The 11,634-nt window shown below is 48.3% G+C and overlaps 1 long non-coding RNA gene across 2 annotated transcripts; it reads right to left on the bottom strand.

The window, feature by feature from the left end:
* Window positions 1-407: 407 nt before the first annotated feature.
* LOC142849548 (uncharacterized) lies at window positions 408-10,751 on the bottom strand. 2 transcript variants are annotated; one of them, XR_012910588.1, is made up of 5 exons: window positions 10,663-10,751; window positions 5,924-6,082; window positions 4,223-4,314; window positions 1,460-1,568; window positions 408-1,204 (listed from the first exon to the last, which is right to left on the bottom strand). It is a non-coding gene; the product is annotated as an uncharacterized LOC142849548 (long non-coding RNA). The 2 variants fall into 2 exon arrangements; XR_012910587.1 differs by lacking the exon at window positions 10,663-10,751 and having other exon boundaries at window positions 5,924-7,916.
* Between the last annotated feature and the right edge of the window lie 883 nt (window positions 10,752-11,634).

The raw sequence follows: 11,634 nt of genomic DNA, 5'->3' as shown, positions 1-11,634 counted from the left end.
TGTACTTCCATGTAACTGGCAAAATGACCAACGGTTTGCTTACAGTGGCATCTTCACCTATATTAGAGGCAGGAGGATCACAAGTTCGAGGCCAGTCCTATATGTTCCTCTCTAAGGTCACACCTGCTACCCTACACAGTGTGGCAGTGAGTTTTCAGCCCCATTATAATCTCGTTTAGTTTGGTTTGGGTTTGATTGGGAGACAGTCTCACTATGTAGCCATCGCTGGCCTGGAACTCAGAGAGATCTGCCTGCCCCTACCTCCGGAGGACTTAGAGGAGAATAAGGAGTGTGCACCATTGCCCCAGCAGCTCTACTATAATCTTATGGAACCAGCAGTATGTATACATCGTTCGTTAACTGAAAAGTTGTTAAGCAGCAAGAATGTATTTATTTCAAACTTTTTATGGAATCAGTTATAACATACACAAAAATAAAAGGCTGAATAGGAGATTGAAAAGAAGAAGCTAAGTAAGAATTCCAGTATGTTCTTCTGATCCCTGTCTACTTAGTATCTTAGCACTTCCGTCATTGTTAGCCTGTGTCAGGAGGAAAACCTCCCAGCAGAAATAATCAGAGGACCAAGGAAATTAAATCAGATGCAAAATGTGTTTGGGAAGTGTAGGAAAATAAGGGCATAGCAGACGAGGGTTAGTGATAAAAACCTACTGCTTTTCATAACTAGCACCATCATTAGCCAAAAAGCAAGCCTGTAAGGTCAGACAGCTGAGGCCATTTTTCATGTTGGGAAACTGGTGGCCAGAAGTTGGAACCACACTCTGGGTTCTCCTGTTGCCAGTTTCTGATGGGCTTGGTGGCGCGGTTTCCTGGGACGGAGCGCAGGAAGAAGAGCGGGCTAAGCTGCGAGAGGATTTGTTCGGCTGTTCACGGTGCCCATGAGCTGTTCGGTGTATGCATCTGCGGGATCCGGTGGCAAGAAAACAGTTTGGAAAGTGTCAGCTGCTCAGGAACCAGAGAAGATGTTTGTTTGGGTCGTGTTGCCTTGATCAGGAACAGCAAGTACAGACGGGTGAAGAAGGGATTGAAGGGAGCTGGACTCTCGATGCCTGAGGGGGTTGGGATGCAGAGCGGAGCTTTGGTCGGCGGCTTTCAGTGGAGGAAGACAACCCCTAATGGAGGGACAGCCCACAACATAATGAGCGGTGACAAATCTCGAACAAAGAGGCCTAGAAACTGTCACCTCCTGGAAGAGACCAAATTAAGTAGCTAAATGCCTTGTGGGATTCCCAAGTCAGTCCAGGAATGGGGAGTTGGGAAGACATCAGGGTTGGGGTATCCTCGGCCTCGAGAGCCTCCCTAGGTGCTGGTGTGAGCAGAGCCCATGGTTCCATGCCCAGTGCCACAAAGAGAAAGTGATGAGAGACAGCGAGGATGGACGTCAGTGGAAAATTGGTGTACTTTAAATAACAGTAATTCGCCAGGCGGTGGTGGTACATACCTCTAATCCCAGCATTTAGGAGGGAGAGAAAGGTGGCTCTCTGAGTTCTCCGAGGCCAACCTGATCTACAAAGTGAGTTCCAAGACAGCCGTGGCTATACAAAGCAACCCTGTTTTAAAAATAAATAAATTAAATAAATAAATAAATAAAGGTAATTTATCAAAGCTAATGTCTTGGTTTGGGACATGCCAGCATTACAGATTCAAACACTAGAGGAAGCTGAGTGAGGAGTACATGAAAGCCTTGTGTGCCAGTTTTACCTGTCTGTGAGCCCAACATTATTTCAAAATAAAAAAAAAAAATTAAGCAGGGCATGTAGCACTCTTGAGAAAAGGTAGTAAGTAGGAAAGGGAGTTCCGGGCCAGCCTGGGCTACAGATTGACTCTGTCTCCGATTTTTGGAAAGGGCTGGGGAAGAGCTTCCACAGGAAAGCGGTTGCCTTGCCTATGCCAGAGCCTTTTAATAAAAGCACTCAGCATATGCCATCAGTCACCCTGGGGCTGGAGAGATGGCTCAGTGATTAAAAGCACTGACTGCTTCCAGAGGACCAGGGTTCAATTCTCAGCACACACATGTCCATAGATAAGTATCCGGGCCTTTATTTTTTTATTTTTATTTTTTTGGTTTTTTTCGAGACAGGGTTTCTCTGTGGTTTTGGAGCCTGTCCTGGAACTAGCTCTTGTAGACCAGGCTGGTCTCGAACTCACAGAGATCCGCCTGCCTCTGCCTCCAGAGAGCTGGGATTAAAGTCGTGCGCCACCACTGACTGGCACCTTTTTTTTTTAAGATTTATTTATTATGTATACAGGCCTTCCTGTTTGTCTGCACTCCAGAAGAGAGCACCAGATCTCACTATAGATGGTTGTGAGCTACCACGTGGTTGCTGGGAATTGAGCTCAGGACCTCTGGAAGAGCAGGTAGTGCTCTTAACCTCTGAGCCATCTCTCCAGCCCCAAGGTGACTTATGGCATATGCTGAGTGCTCTTAAACCCTCTTCTGGGGCTCTTAAACCCGCTTCTATCCTTAATGGGAATTGCACACATGTGGCGCACATACATTCATTCAGGCAAACATTCACATACGCAAAGTAAAAATAAATAATCAAAAAAAAATTAAATAAGTCATCTTGCAGCCTCAACGCCTTCATTCTTCTCCACTGGCCAATAGATTTGGCTAGAATTCCAAGGCCTTGGATATTGCTGGTCAGAGTAAGGAAGAGGAAAGGGAACTGAGGGGCAGAAGGTCAGGCCTGCTTTCCTGCGTGGTCCACAGCTGGCCATGGCTGATTCCAGCTATAGAGCTCTGGGCCCTGGGTATCGCCTGAGGACCTTGGAGGAAGTCACTCTTATTGTCTGCCGAAGATGCCGGAATGAGGCCGTCTGGGTCGAAACCACACCATCTGTTTGTGCCCTCAGAACTTTTAAAATGATCCCAGTGTTTACGGATCTGAACTTCCCATGTCACACTTGTGGGGGAAGTACCCAAGAGGCTTCCAGGCCTGGCAAGACTGTTCACGCAGGAGAGAGAGCCTTGGCTAGGAAGCAGGTTAAGTTGTGCAAGGCGGTGCTTAGTGAAGGTGCTGTTGTCATTCCGGTTGCCAGGGAGGGGTTCATGCTAGCAACTCTCAAATCCTCTTCCGCCTAACTGGAGTGTCCTGAAGCCAAGGCAGATGCTCCGACTTCGCGTGTATCATGCTCACGGGTGAATTTTCCCACCAAGAAGACAGGATTTTTCTACATTGAAGTTCTCAGCGGGGTTGAAGAGATGCTTAAGAGCCCCGGCTGCTCTTGCAGTGGACCCAAGTTCAGTTCCAAGTACCCACATGGAGCTCACAAATGCCGGTGACACCAATTCCCGGGGATCTGATGCCACCTCCTGGACTCCATGGCCACCAGACACACATGTGGTACATATATACACACACAGGCAAAACACTCCAACACATAAAATGAAGATGGATAAATTTTAAAAAAGAAAAAAGTCCCAGGGCTGGAGAGGTAAAGATCCGAATTCAATTCCTAGAATCCACTCCACGAAGTTGCCCTCTGATCGCCACCATCTGTGCCCTGCGTGGCATGTGTGCCCCCTGCTCCCATACGCGCATGCGCAGGCACACAGGCACACCGTGACACATATACACTCATAAATAAGTGTTAAAAACCACTGTTAAGGCAGAAAATCTCCCTGTAGAAAATGACATCTCCCGCATTGTTTCATATCCACCGCTCCCTGCGCTTCGAAGTCAGGCAAATTCAAACTGACCTACCCCCATCTTCAAAGTGGCAAGACGGGGTAGTCCATGTTTTTCTGCCTCTGGCTGGTTCCTGGCGACTTGGCCAAGGCCACCTTTCCACATCACACACTAACCCTTAGTCCTGCAGAAGCATTCCAGGACAGCTTGCTCCTTGTTCTCCTGATTCTCCCTCCTTCCCACTCTCTCTTTCTTTTCTTCTTAAATTATCTTTTCTCCTACCTCTTGGGAGGCTGAGGTGAGAGCATTGCCACAACTTGGAGCTCCTCCCTCCCCCCACACCCCCACCTCTGCTCCCTTCGGCTACAGAGCAAAATCCTGCCTTTAAAATAGGTGATTCTAGCCAGGGGTGGTGGGTCTTTAATCTCTGCACAGGGAAGGCAGGTGGATCTCTGTGAGTTTGAAGCCAGCCTTGTCTACAGAGTGAGTTCGAGAACAGCCAGGGCTGCAACACAGACAGACCCTATCTTGAAACAAACAAACAAAAAGATAATAATAAAATTGGGACATACCTGTAATATGACACCCCGAGGATCCGCGGTAAGGAGGCCAGCTCGGGCTACATAGTAAGACGAAATTCTTTCCCCTTTGTGGAATGCCTTTCCTGAACATGATAGGGTTAAATTGTTTGTGAAACCTCTCAGGGCTTAAGACTAGCAGACCCAGGAGCCAATGGCCAGTCAACCCCTGAGGCAGTAGAGTGGTGGCTGGTGGGGACCCCAGCATTCTCAGCAGAGCTTTGGACTGGGAAGTTCCTTAAGGAGAAGGCATTTCTTCCTCCCAGGAAAGCCACAGGGAAGGATGGGGATGACTCAGTGGTCATTTACTCATTATCCACAAGATCCCAAGTTCCTCCTCAGCACCCCCCCACACACACACACAGAAATGATAAAGTTGATTCTTAGCACGGCATGATGATTTGCTCTTGTAGTCCACCAGCATTCATTTAAGGAGGCTAAGGCAGGAGGATCATCTTGAGTTCAAGGCCAGACTTGGCTACTGTGAACTGTAGGTCAACCTGGGCTACAGTGTAGACCCTGTCTCAAAAAACAAAGGGAGGTGCTGGAGAGATGGTTCCGCAGTTAAGAGCCCTAGCTGCTCTTGCACAGAACCTGGGTCTCATTCCCAGCACCCACACGGCAGCTCCTAACTCTGACTTCAGTTACAGGAGATCTGACGCCCTCTTCCGGCCTCCACAGATACTGCACGCATGAAGTACACAAACATACTTGCAGGCAAAACACCCACATTGTAAATTTTGAATTGGAAAAAAAAGGAGGGCGCCAGAGGTGGTGGTGCAGGCCTGTAATCCCAGCACTTGGGTGGTATAGGCAGGAGGACTTCAGTTCTACCTCAGCTTGCAAAATTGGAACCAGTCTGGGACCTGAAACCTTGTTGTAAAAAACAAACAAACCCATAAAGCCTAAACAAATATAGTTGATGCTATTTCCTATTGGGAAGCTCCACCCAGCCCCATTCCAGACCCCGCCCCTGAGAAAGCCCACCATTGGTGGCTCCTCCCCCTGAGATGCATAAGACCCCGCCTACTGCTTATTTAAGCCCATAGAGCTGCCACAAACTCTCACACTCTCCCTTCTGCCTTCTGAGGGTCACCTGGGAGTACTCTGCTCTGCTTGTTGTTTATTAAATCTGGATTTATTAATTCGGTTTGATTCGGCTAATTACATCCCCAGTAACCGGGGATCCAATACTTATCATGTCCATGTTGATAAATCAAGTTTGACAGAATTTGGAGAGTTTGGTCAGACCTATCTTTTTCTATTTCACAAAAATATGACTTGTCCAAAGGTCTGTCCTCACTTCCTGTGCAGTACATTTCTTGTGGCTTCATTTTCAATATTTTGTAACTTCCGTTACAAAAGAATAGTATGGATGCTCTGATTCCACATTCCAAGTAAGGAAACTGAGGTACAGAGAGGCAAAGGAACTTGTCCACAGTCGCAGAGCGTTTTAGGAACCAGACTGGGATACAGACTTCAATCATCACGTGCTAGGGAAACATTGCACCCTGAGCCACACTGCCAGACCAGAAGACATGTATGTTTATCACAGCTTTGGGGAAGAAAGTAACTGACTATGTGGTGGCCAGGGAGGCTGCTAAAAAACCTTCAGGGCTCAGCTCCTTTCTCCCACCCCCAGTCAGTGACCTTGACGCTAAAGAGCCCTGCGCTGGTGAAGCAGTGCCCACACACCTTTCTTGCCCTGAGCTGGAACCTAGTTGAGTCGGGACTCAGGATTCCTCCGGCACCATCGGGCGAGCAGGACGGGAGCTGTTGCTGCCTGTTCTTGTGCTCCTTCCACTCCGTTAATTAGTGCGTCTGGGCTCCCAGGCTCCTTCCTCCTCGGCTTTTCTAAAGTCAAGGAGGACACTGTCCTGACGAGCTGAGCGAGCGATTTAGCAAAGAGAGTCCTTCTGCTGTGTGAGCCCGAGCGAAGGCCAATGGCTAGAGGGAGCCTGGGAGAAAGGCGCCCGCTGTGGATACGGTTGGGGGCGCGAGCTGATAAAACCCAGAGACACCTTTGCCTGTGGGAAAGGAGTGGGGCCTTTAATCTAGACACAGCCTGTGGGCCCCAGTCCCTGACTACTTTAAAGGTAATGAGGTCGGGAGAGTCTCCGCTTGCACACAGACTGGAAACAAGACTTCTGCCACATACCTGCAGTGAGAAAGGGAAGATCTGCCACCCCCAGCCCTTAACCCCCTTCCCTTCCCCTGTGCCTCTCTCCCAGGAATCAGATGTTTGGTTTGGGGGTTTTGTTTTGTTTTAACTCCAGCTTTAAAGGCTCTCCCCAACAGCAGACACTCGGAACCCCAGGGGTCTCCTCACAGAGCCAGCAAAATGCAGCCACTTCAAGGTCATCCCAAGAAGCAAAGAGTGTGAGTAGGAAAGCGGCGCTGGGGGAGAGTTAGGGTGCTGGGCAGAATTCCGGAATGAGGCCCTCTGCTCCCCTATTCTTTATCTTCCTAGTGTCAGTCCGCAAAGAGGAACCTTCCACAAGCTAGTCCTGCAATCCACCGGAGACTTTTTATTATTTGATATTTAAAATGGACAGTTATCCCATATGAGATGTCCAGGCAAGCTTACCACAAGTGCATTTAAATTGTTTGGATCCCAGGTTTTGGAGGGTGGCGGCTCAGGATTAAATGTAATGCTTTATACAAACTAGGCAAGAACTCCAGCACCGAGCTACAGCCCCAGCCCTTGAGAATAACTCCAAGATACATTTGAGTGTGCAGGGCAGATTTGCCAGGACGCTACTAAAACCCAAGTTCACACCATGAAGGCATGGCCACTCAGGGGCATAGGCAGAGAGTCATATAACCATCCACTGCTATCAAGTCTTTGTTGGAGGGATTAAAACACATTCTCTCTCTCTCTCTCTCTCTCTCTCTCTCTCTCTCTCTCTCCACACACACACACACACACATTTATTTATGTGTTTGAATGTTTTGCCTGAATATATGTATGTGCACAATGTACCTGGTACCCACAGAAGTCAGAAGAGGACATCAGATCCTCTGGCACTGGAATTATGGGTGGTTGTGAGCCACCGTGTGTGTGTGTGTGTGTGTGTGTGTGTGTGTGTGTGTGTGCAGGAATCAAACCTGGATCTCCATAAAGAATAGCACAGCAAGTGCTCCTACCGCTCTACAGCACTGAGCCAGGCTGGGATTCTTTTTTTTTTTTTTAAACAGGGTTTCCCTGTGCAGCCCTGGCTATCCTGGAACTCACTCTGTAGATCAGGCTGGCCTCAAACTCAGAGATCTGCCTGTCTCTGCCTCCTCGGTGCTGAGATAAAAGGCAGCTGGTGGTACCACCACCCCCTGCTGAAGAGATTCTTAATCACTTAAAGAGCCACGACTCTTTTCTCCTGCTTCTTAGCTGGCCACGAGGCGAGCAACTCTCCTCGGCAAGGATGCTCTGCCCAAGCACCTGGGGTCTGTAACAGATGGTGGGGTGCTTCGTGTTCTTCCTGTAAGCACAGAAAGGCACTCAATACAGCGGCTGACGAAACTGAAGGCCTGGAAGTCATGTGCGGAACCCGTGCAGACCTGTGTCCACAGCCCTGGGTCTGAGCACTCGCTCACAGCGAGAAAAGCAGCTGCTGTTCTCCTTGTAACTCATCCATGAGTCCAGGACAGAAGCCAAACGAAACAGCAAATAGTCCTTGTCTGGGATCTCGGCTCTCACTCCTCCCCTTCCAAACCCCACCCTCAGTGCACCCCCCCCCCCCAGCTGCCCTCTTCAAACTCCACCCTTCCGAAAGCCAGCCCAAAGTCTGCCCCTCCTTGGAGCTGCTCAAGACCCCACCTATAGGCTACTAAAAACCCGGTAGCCATATTTGCCACGTGATTCTTCTCCTGCCCACCTGAGAGTCACCCAGGAGTTGCTTTGCTCTGTTCATTAAACCTGGATTTAATAATTCAGTTTGATTGGCTTTATTACATCGGCAGCAGATTTCCATTAACTGGGGATTCAAAACTTATCAGTTCTGACCATGCCGAAGGAAGATGGTTATTTCCTGGGGGATGGGGTGAAGCCAGTGTGGAAGGCCCCCACTCACCGCACATGGCTGCAGCTCAGTCACTCCTGCCGGGGCACACAACACCCCTCAGAATGACATATTTCTGCGGCCGTCCCTGTGTGCTTCTAGCTTTGTCTCACAAATTCTATCTCTATCATAACTCATCCAGATGGGTTGCTATGGGGATTTGTTTTGTTTTGTTGCTACCTGGTCTCAACCCAGGCTAGCCTCAAACTGGCCAAGGCTGACACTGAATTCCTGAACCTCTCTTTGTTGTTGTTCATTTGTGGAGTTTTTGTTTTTAGCGTTTGTTTGTTGTTTGTTTGTTTTGCTTTTGTTTTTAGGACAGGACCTCACTGGGTGGCCCCAGCTGACCTAGAACTAACTACACAGGCCAAACTGGCCTTGAGGTCTCAGCGGTCTACCTGCCTCTGCCTCCCAAGTGCTGGATTAAAGCAGTTGGTCACCTTGGCTGGCTGACCCCTGATCCTCTGGCCTCTAACTCCCAAGCACTGGGATTACAGGTGTGAGCCACCATGCCAGGCTTTGCCTGTCTAGATCATTTTTTGGTACGCTTCAACTTATCAACGGAATACAGCATACTGGATTTGCTCAATCAAAGATGCCTCCCGTTTCCACAGTACGTTCGTTTCCTTTTCATCGGGATCTTTCTTCATATTCTTTCATTCTCCCATTAATTCGGTGATGGGCAGCTACGATGAAACACTGGCCAACTACAGGGGTGCGTGCCTGTAATCTCAGCACTTGGCAAGCGGAGGCAGGAGGATGAGGAGTTACACAGAAACCAGCCTGGGTTAGGTGAGCCTCATCTCACACTGATTGATGGGGGAAGGGCCCAACCCACGTGGGTGGTGCCATCCCTGAGCAGGTGGATTTGGGTTTATATACAAAAGCAGGCCGAGCAAGCCGTGGGAAGCAAGCCAGTCAGCATCCTTACCCCATTTGGGCTGCTAGGTTCCTGCCTTGAGCTGCTGCCCTGACTTCCCTCAGCGATGGCGTTGACCAGAGAGTTGTAAACTTGAAGTAAACTCTTTTCTCTACTAGCAGATTTTGGTCATGGTGTTTTATCCAAGCGGCTGAAAGCATACTAAGACAGACTATTCCTAACTACTCTAACTGCAGTCTTTTTTTTTTTTTTTTTTTTTTTTGGTTTTTCGAGACAGGGTTTCTCTGTGGTTTTGGAGCCTGTCCTGGAACTAGCTCTTGTAGACCAGGCTGGTCTCGAACTCACAGAGATCCGCCTGCCTCTGCCTCCCAAGTGCTAGGATTAAAGACATGCGCCACCACCGCCCGGCTCTAACTGCAGTCTTAAAACAACAGATTGAATGGAAACCTATTCTTGTAAAACTACTTTTGGAGAACTTAAGAAACATGGAATTTCACTGCGTTTCTTGAACAACAAATATAGCTCATAAATAATCCACTTTTAATAAGCAAGTCTTTTTGTTGGGTACAAACCCAAGGGAAAGGGAATTAGTACCCTGCAAACATATTCTCGTGGGATCACAGAATCACTGAATCGGCTATCTACATTTAAAAACTGGTGGGCTATATAGGCAACAGGATACACCTACGGTCATTTTATTTATTTATTTTTGAGACAGGGGCTTACTGTGCAGTTGAGGCTGTTCTGGGATTTGCTGTGTAGACAGGGCTGACCTCACACTCCACCCACACAAGACCAAAACCTTACTGCACTGTATTTGGGAAGAAAAAAAAACTTTTTACACAGTATGAAAAATAGAACTCTGAGATTTTGAAAACACATGTTTTTTTTTATGTTTGTTTTTGTTTTACTGCTAAGGCCCTTTCTCTGCATTTTATCCTCTTCCCTCCAACAAAGCTTTGCCCCTTTTTATCCTGCCCATTATTGTCACTTCCATGCTAAAATCAAACAAACTCAGCTGCACAGATTTCGAAAACACCAAGGAACACTGCCCAACCCAGAGAAGGAGAAAGCAACTTCTAAATCCAAAGGTTGAGCAAGAAAACCGCCTGGCAGGCAGTGTCTGGTCTTATCAACCGCAAGATTTCAGGGTAATGAGAGCTCCACAAATGCTCCCACAGGCTCACGTGCCTCCTCCCACCCTCTCGCTCCTGGGGGAACTTCTGGAACTAACTTCCTAAGGCACAGAACACCTGGCTTTCCTTGAGTTTTAACCCAGAACTCCTCTGAGGTCCAATCCTCACAGCGCTGGGACAGCATTCTGGATCCAAGGTTCAGATACTCTGGCCCTGGCTGCCGCGGGTCTGGAAAAGCAAGCTGCGTAGCACAAGTTTGCAATTCTAGAGAAGAAAGCAAGCAATAAGGGGGTGCTTGCGGGCTCTTCCATCTCCTTTAGAAAGCACTTAAGAGAGAAAAAGTCACCCACCCACCCCGGATACCTTCTATTGCAATCCTGCAGTCCCGGCCTCTTTAAAACCTGCATTTTTCTCCCTGGGAGAAAGCATTAGTTAATGATTGCCAGCCGGCTTCTCTGTCTGGCAGGCCACGTGACCCGGACACGTGACTCGGAGCTGGCTGGGATTGCAGTTACAAGTCTGTGGAAGCAGCGGGTGCAACGTGATTCCCTGGCCATTACACAACGCTGGAGAGCTGTGCTCGCCGCTGCCAGCCGCTCCAGGGCTAGCTTCTCAAGAAACAGAAAACAAACAGGACTTGGTGTTTTCCAAAGTACGAGTCCGTTCTCCCCTTTGGAAAATGCATCTTGGCAAAAGACAAGGCCCAACCTCGGCAAATAGTACTAGTCCTTTTGGGGCAAAAAAGGTAAACTTGTGCGCAACAGGCAAAGCTCTCTAGAGAGCAGATCGGGATGGGTTTTACCGCGCTCTTCTCTCTCTCTCTCAGAAGGCCTCAGAATATGGCCCTTTTACATTTATAAAAAGTGTCCACTGACAGAGTGTGGTGGCATATGCCTTTAAACCCAGCCCTCCCGGAAGCAGAGGCAGGTAGAGCTTTGTGAATTTGAGGCCAGCCTAGCCTACATAACGAATTTGAGCCAGCCAGGGCTATCCCCACTTCTTGCCAAAGTATACGAGGTTGAGGTTCTGATTCAGCAGGAGAGAGTTTTTGGCTCCCATGTGTGCGTGCGAGGTCCTGGGGTCAACCCCCAGAACCAAAATCAAACAAACAAACAAAAAACCCAAACCCTACAATTACTTTTAAATTTAAACTGCAAATAACAAGTCCCTTTGTGGTTCCTCCCTCCTTATTTGTCAAATATTATTAGGCGAATTTTTATTTTCAGCATATCCTAAAAAGGATCAAATGAGGGAAAGATCTAAAAGGGAAAGATGGAAGAGCCTTCACAGGTTAAATGACATGCATGCATACGTATGAAAATATGGGCAGGTTAG

Source organism: Microtus pennsylvanicus, chromosome 1, assembly GCF_037038515.1.
Source record: "Microtus pennsylvanicus isolate mMicPen1 chromosome 1, mMicPen1.hap1, whole genome shotgun sequence".
NCBI classification, from domain to species: Eukaryota; Metazoa; Chordata; class Mammalia; order Rodentia; family Cricetidae; genus Microtus; species Microtus pennsylvanicus.
The sequence above is the reverse complement of the archived record's forward strand: the minus strand, read 5'-3'. Positions and strand labels throughout refer to the sequence as shown.